Source organism: Rhinoraja longicauda, chromosome 34 (genome assembly GCF_053455715.1).
Source record: "Rhinoraja longicauda isolate Sanriku21f chromosome 34, sRhiLon1.1, whole genome shotgun sequence".
NCBI lineage: Eukaryota > Metazoa > Chordata > Chondrichthyes > Rajiformes > Arhynchobatidae > Rhinoraja > Rhinoraja longicauda.
Window position 1 is genome coordinate 15,773,378 of NC_135986.1, and position 7,844 is coordinate 15,781,221.

Sequence of the window (7,844 nt, forward strand, 5' to 3'; positions counted from 1 at the left end):
GTGTGGAAAGTTGGAGGTGAGAAAAGACCGGGACAAATCAGGGCCGGCGACAATTTACCTTTCCACTTGGAAATTGGAGGAACAGCAGCTGATGTTTAGCTTGTGGAGGGGTGTGAACGGTGAATTCTCTGTGTTTAACTGACTTCTACCAACACTCTCCTCCCCTCCCCCTTTCCCCCCCATCACCCTCTCGTTGTTTAACCAGATCCACAGTTTTCCCCATTGTATCCCTCTTGGGATCGCGCCTTCCTTAGCCACAACTTTGCAACAAGGTCCAGAGCAGTTGGGAAGGTGGGACTAGGAAGGGCAGATGGCAAATAAGAGATGTTGCATTTTGGCCTGTGAAACAATGGACACGACTTGCACGTAAATGGTAGGACCCTGAAGTGTGTTGCAGAACACAGAGATCTGGGTGTACAGGTGTATGGCTCCCTGAAAATGGTCAGTCAGGTGGACAGCGCGGTGTAGGCTGTGTTTGGCATGCTTTACTTCACTGGGAAGGATAGAGTACAAACGTTGCCACATCATCATGCAGCTGAGCAAGTCGTTAGTTTTAGAGGGATTTGGGCCAAATGTAGGTAAAAGGGACCAGCCCAATATGCCAACTTAGTTGGCATGGACAAGGTTTCCATGCTGCACAGCTCTATGACTTTATGACTGGTATTTATACGATGATAGATGTCTGGCACTCACTGTGTGACCTAAAAAGATTTAAGTTTATTATTATTGTCACGTGCACCAACAGGAAACAATAATATTCCCCTGCACTGTACTGTAGGGAGACTGTGTGACCATCACACAGCACAATAATATAAAGACAAGGGACCTCAAACTGCTCTGTGGGGCAACAGATTTCCAACACCAACCCCTCTGCTGTACAGATAGGCAGGAACTGTCCAGTACAGGCCACACAGCCTGTGGACAGAGAACTTTGCACCAGCCACTCCCAACACTGTAAGGGCACAAACCCGCACAAACCACCTCAGGACTGCATGGAGACAGCCCAGTACAGCTCCAGCACTGACAGTAGGGAGATGGACAAAGGGAATCCAACCACAGTCCTGCAGGGACACAGATTGGTGCGATCTCAGACTGTAACACGACGTTCCATACGATCATACCCTCCAAACTGGTTACCAAGCTCAAGGAACTGGGTCTCTGCACATCCATATGCAACTGCATCAAATTCCTGGGCATGCACATTTCTGAACATTTGTCCTGGCCCGAGCACATTGATGCTCGGGCCAGGTCAATGTGATCATGGCTGATCATCTAAAATCAGTACCCCGTTCCGGCTTTTTCCCCATGTCCCTTGATTCCTTCAGCCCTGAGAGCTAAATCTAACTCTGTCTTGACAACATCCAGTGATTTGGATTCCACTGCCTTCTGTGGCAGGGAATTCCACAGATTCACAACTCTCTGGCTGAAAAAGTATTTCCTCATCTCAGTCCTAAATGGCCGGGGCCTTATTCTTAAAATGTGACCCCTGGTTCTGGATTCCCCAACATCGAGAACATTTTTCTGCATCAAGCCTGTCCAATCCCTTAAGAATTTTATATGTTTCTACAAGATCCCCTCTCATCCTTCTCAATTCCAGTGAATACAAGACCAGTCAACCCATTCTTTCATCATATGTCAGTCCCGCCGTCTGGGAATTAATCTGGTGAACCTTCTCTGCACTCCCTCAATAGCATTAATGTCCTTCCTCAAATAAGACCAAAATTGCACACAATACTCCAGGGTTGTTCTCACCAGGGCCCTGTGCAACCTGCTTGCTCCTAAACTCAAATCATCTCGCAATGAAGGCCAACAGCTTGCTTCACTGCCCATTGTACCTGCATGCTTACTTTCAGTGTTTAATGTACAAGCACACCTGGGTCTTGTTGCACTCCCCTTTTCTGAATCTGACACCATTCAGATAATAATCTACCTTCCTGTATGCCACCAAAGTGGATAACCTCACATTTATCCACATTATACTGCATCTGCCCACTCACCCAACCTATCCAAGACACCCTGCAGCCTCATAGCATCCTCCTGGCAGCTCACACTCGTCTAAATCATTAATATATATTGTAAATAACTGGGATCCAGCACCGAACCTTACAGCACCCCACTGCCTGCCATTCTGAAAAGGACCCGTTAATTACTAATCTTTGCTTCCTGTCGGTCAACCAGTTCTCTATCCATGTCAATACCCTAACCCCAATACGATGTGCTCTAAATTTGCACACTAATCTCTTGTGTGGAACCTTGTCAAAGGCTTTTTGAAAGTCCAGTTACACCACACCCACTGGCTCTCTGTTATCCATTCTACTTGTTACATCCTCAAAAAAGTCCAGAAGATTAGTCAAGCATGATTTCCCCATCATAAAGTCATGCTGACTTTGACCGATCCTGTTACTGCTTTCCAAATGCGCAGATATAACATCTTTAATAATCAACTCAAGCATCTTCCCCACTACCGATGTAAGGCTAACTGATCTATAATTTTGTTTACCCTCTCCCTCCTTTCTTAAAGAGTGGAGTTACATTGGCGACCCTCCGGTCCACAGGAACTGATCGAGAGTAGAACATTGGAAAAAGATCACCAATGCATCCACAATTTCTAGGGACACCTACTTGAGTAGTCTGGGATGTAGACCATCTGCCTCCAGTCCCAACAGTACTAACACCATTTCCTGACTAATGTGGATTCTCTTCAATTCCTCCTTCCCACTGGCGGTGTGGTGTAACTGTTCTTTCTCCTCCGCCCCCTAATATTTCTAGGAGATTGGTTCTGTCTTCACCAAAGAAGACACAAATAAAGTACTCATTTAACTGTTCTGCCATTTTCATGTTTCCCATTATAAATTCACCTGTCTCTGATTGTAAGGGACCTACATTTGTCTTCACTAACCTTTTCCTTTTTACACATCTAAAGAAGCTTTTACAGTTGCTTCCTCTGGCCAAATCATACGCCTCTTCCTTGGATTTAACACTTCCCTTGATTGCCCTTGTGAGCCACTGCTGAGCCGCCCTCCCCGTTTAATTTTTTCGCCAGACAGGCATTTTTTGGGGTTCATCTTTAAATCGTTGCCATTGCATTTCCACTGACAACCCTTTAAGTATAATTTGCCTGATTATCCAACCAATTCCCATCTCATACCATCAAAGTCCCCTTTCTTCAAGTTCAGGACCCCAGTCTCTGAATTAACCGTCTCAGAATTCCAAAATATATTATGATCACTGTTGCCCAAGGGGCTTTGCACAACAAGATCGCTAACTAATCCTTCCTCATTACACAATACCCAGACTACGATGACCTGCCCTCTAGTCGGTTCCTCAACATGTTGGCTTAAACAACCATCTTGTGTACATTTCAGGAAATCCTCCTCCTCAGCGATGTTACCAATTTGGTTAGCTCAATCTATATGTAGATTAAAGTCACCCATGATATCTGCTGTACCTTTACTACACGCATCCCTAACTTCCTGCTTGATGCTATCCCCAACCTCCCTGCTGCTGTTTGGTGGTCTGTATACAACTCCAACAAGCATTTTCTGCCCTTTGCTATTTCGCAGTTCTACCTATATCGATTCTACAGCATCCAAGCTAATGCCTCTCCTAGCGATTACATTAATCTCCTCTTTAACCGGCAATGCCACCCCACGTCCTATAGACAATAGGTGCAGGAGTAGGCCATTCGGCCCTTCGAGCCAGCACCGCCATTCAATGTGACCATGGCTGATCATTCTCAATCAGTACCCCGTTCCTGCATTCTCCCCATACCCCCTGACTCCGCTATCCTTAAGAGCTCTATCTAGCTCTGTCTTGAATGTATTCAGAGAATTGGCCTCCAATGCCCTCTGAGGCAGAGAATTCCACAGATTCACAACTCTCTGACTAAAAAAGTTTTTCCTCATCTCTGTTCTAAATGGCCTACCCCTTATTCTTAAACTGTGGCCCCTGGTTCTGGACTCCCCCAACATTGGGAACATGTTTCCTGCCTCTAACATGTCCAACCCCTTAATAATCTTATACGTTTCGATAAGATCCCCTCTCATCCTTCTAAATTCCAGTGAATACAAACCTAGTCGCTGCAGTCTTTCAACAAATGACAGTCCCGCCATTCCGGGAATTAACCTAGTAAACCTACGCTGCACGCCCTCAACTGCACGTCCTCTTCCTTTCTGTCTATCCTTTCCGAATATTGAACACCCCTGCATGTTTAGCTCCCAGCCTTGGTCACTCTGGAGGCATGTCTCCATAATTCCAACCAGCCTGCCTGAACCTACCTGATATCCCGGCTGCTGGACACTTTAATTCTCCTTCCCATTCCTACACAGACCTTTCTGTCCTAGGTCTCCTCCATTGTCAGAGTGAGGCTAAATGCAAATTGGAGGAACATCATCTCATATTTCTCTTGGGCAACTTACAGCTCAGCGGTATGAATTATTGATTTCTCTCATTTCAGGTAGCCCCGGCATTCTCTCTCTCTCTCTATCCCACCCCCACCCAATTCGCACTAGCTTCTCATTTTCACGCTACAAACAGCCAACAATGGTCTGTTTCCTTTATCATCGTTACCTTTTTGTATATCTTTCATTCATTGTTCTTTGTCTCTCCATATCACCGTCTATAACTCTTGTTTCCCATGTCCCTAACCAATCTGAAGAAGGGTCTTGACTCGAAACATCACCCATTCCTTCTCTCCAGAGATGCTGCCGGTCCCACTGAGTTACTCCAGCGTTTTGTGCCTATCTTCGGTTTAAATCAGCATTTGTAGTTCCTTCTTGCATACTGCCCAGTCCATCATGTGTTCTGACCTCCCCACCGTTAAAGTGCTCTGGCAGAGTCGCGGGCTCAAAAAGGCAACCAACATCAACCTTGCCATGCACTCATTTCACTCATCTCAGTTGTAAATGGCCTACCCCTTATTCTTAAACTGTGGCCCCTGGGTCTGGACTCCCCCAACATTGGGAACATGGTTCCTGCCTCTAACGTGTCCAATCCCTTAATAATCTTATATCTTTCAATACACCTGCAAGACCTGTGTCCAGCTGCACTCCTGAATGAACGTGTGGTGGTGTTGGAAAAGCAGCTGGATGACCTCATGGCCATCCGGGACTGCGAGTTTACTGGACAGGACCTACTGTCAGGCTAAGGGCCCTGGGCAACCGAAGGTGGGGGACCGTTTCAAAGGGGAGTGACCGTGGACTACAGGAGACCCCAGTGGCTGTGCCTATTACAAATAGGTACACCCTCTTGGGAGCTGTCGGGGCAGAGACGCTTCCAGTCCGAGCGGAGTTCAGGTTGGCGGCTCTAATCCAGACAAGGAGACTCGACCGGGGAGACCGAAGTCAGGAAGAGCCATAGTAGTGGGTGACTCCATTGTCCGAGGTACGGACAATAGATTCTGTGACAGCAGGCGGGACTTGAGGATGGTCTGTTGCCTCCCTGGTGCCAGGGTTCAAGACATCACGGACCGGCTTCAGAACATCCTAGCGAGGGAAGGCGATCAACCGGAGGTAGTTGTGCACGTGGGCAGGGACGACATCGGGAGGAAGAGGAAGGAGGTACTGCAACGTGACTTTAGAGAGTTAGGAAGAAGAATGAGAAGTAGGACGAGGGTGGTTATCTCTGGACTGTTACCTGCACCTCGTGCTGGTGAGGGCAGGAACAGAGAAATCGGGGATATGAATGTCTGGCTGAGGGGCTGGTGCAGGGAGCAGGGATTTGGATTTCTGGACCACTGGGATCTCTTCTGGGGTAGGGGTGACCTGTACAAAAGGGACGGATGCACCTTAACAGCAGGGGAACCAACATTCTGGCAGGCAGGTTTGCTAGTGCTACATGTGTGGCTTTAAACTAAGTAGTGGGGGGGAGTGGTTGACAAATTGGCAATATGAAGATGGAGTTAAAGGAGAAACAAATACAGGAGAAATTGCAAAGGACTCTCGAATAAATGGGAAGGGAAGTTCTAGATGGGATAAGAGAGTAAGGTCAGGGCCAATTGTGACCCGTGTGAGAGGGGAGGTGAATACCGAAGTTAAAGTGTTGTATTTAAATGCGCGAAGTATTAAAAATAAAGTGGATGAGCTTGAGGCTCAGTTAGACATTGGCAAGTATGATGTTGTGGGAATCACAGAGACATGGCTACAAGAGGACCAGGGCTGGGAACTGAATATTCAGGTGAACACAACATATAGAAAAGGCAGACATGTGGGCAGAGGGGGTGGGGTCGCTCTGTTGGTAAGGAATGATATTCACTCCCTTGCAAGGAGTGACATAGAATCAGGAGATGTAGAATCAGTATGGATAGAAATGAGGAATTGTAACTGTTAAAAGACCCTAATGGGAGTTATCTACAGGTCCCCAAACAGTAGCCTCGACATAGGGTGCAAGTTGAATCAAGAGCTAAAATTGGCATGTCACAAATGTAATGCTATGGTGGTTATGGGAGATTTCAACATTACACTGTGAAAATCAGGTTGGTAATGGACCCCAGGAAAGAGAGTTTGTGGAGTTCCTCCGAGATGCATTCTTAGAACAGCTTGTACTGGAGCTTACCAGGGAGAAGGCAATTCTGGACTTAGTGTTGTGTAATGAACCTGATCTGATAAGGGGACTCGAGGTAAAAGAGCCTTTAGGAGGCAGTGATCACAATATGATAAGATTTACTCTACAAATTGAGAGGGAGAAGGAAAAAACGTAAGTGTCAGTATTACAGTATAGCAAAGGGAATTACAGAGGCATGAGCTGGCCAGAATTGACTGGAAGGAGGCCCTAGCAGGGAAGACGGTGGAACAGCAATGCCAGGTATTCCTGGGAACAATGCAGAAGTTGCAGGATCAATTTATCCCAAAGAGGAGGAAAGATTCTAAGAGGCACCCGTGGCTGACAAGGGAAGTCAAGGACAGCATAAAAATAAAAGAGAAGAAGTACAACATAGCAAAGAAGAGTGGGAAGCCAGAGGATTGGGACTCATAAAGAGTAACAGAAGATAACTAAAAAGGCAATACGGGGAGAAAGGGTGAGGTACGAGGGTAAGCTAGCTAATAATATAAAGGAGGACAGTAAAAGCTTTTTTAGGTATGTGAAGAGGAAAAAAATTGTCAAGGCAAATGTGGGTCCCTTTAAAACAGAGGCAGTGGAATTTATTTTGGGGAACAAGGAAATAGCAGATGAGTTGAACCGGTACTTTGGATCTGTCTTCTCTAAGGAAGATACAAACAATCTCCCAGATGTTCCAGTGGCCAGAGATCCTAGTGTGAAGGAGGAATTGAAGGAAATCCACATTAGGCAGGAAATGGTATTGGGTAGACTGATGGGACTGAAGGCTGATAAATCCCCAGGGCCTGATGGTCTGCATCCCAGGGTACTTAAGGAGGTGGCTCTAGAAATTATGGACGCATTGGTGATCATTTTCCAATGTTCTATAGATTCATGATCAGTTCCTGTGGATTGGAGGGTAGCTAATGTTATCCCACTTTTTAAGAAAGGAGGGAGATAGAAAACGGGAAATTATAGACCAGTTAGTCTGACATCAGTGGTGGGGAAGATGCTGGAGACAATTATAAAAGACGAAATTGCGGAGCATTTGGATAGCAGTAACAGGATCGTTCCGAGTCAGCATGGATTTACGAAGGGGAAATCATGCTTGACTAATCTTCTGAAATTTTTTGAGGATTTAACTAGGAAAATTGACAGGGTGGATGTGGTGTACCTCGATTTTCAGAAAGCCTTCGACAAGGTCCCACATAGGAGATTAGTGGGCAAAATTAGAGCACATGGTACTGACATGGATAGAAAATTGGTTGACAGACAGAAAGCAAAGAGTGGGGATAAATGGGTCCCTTTCA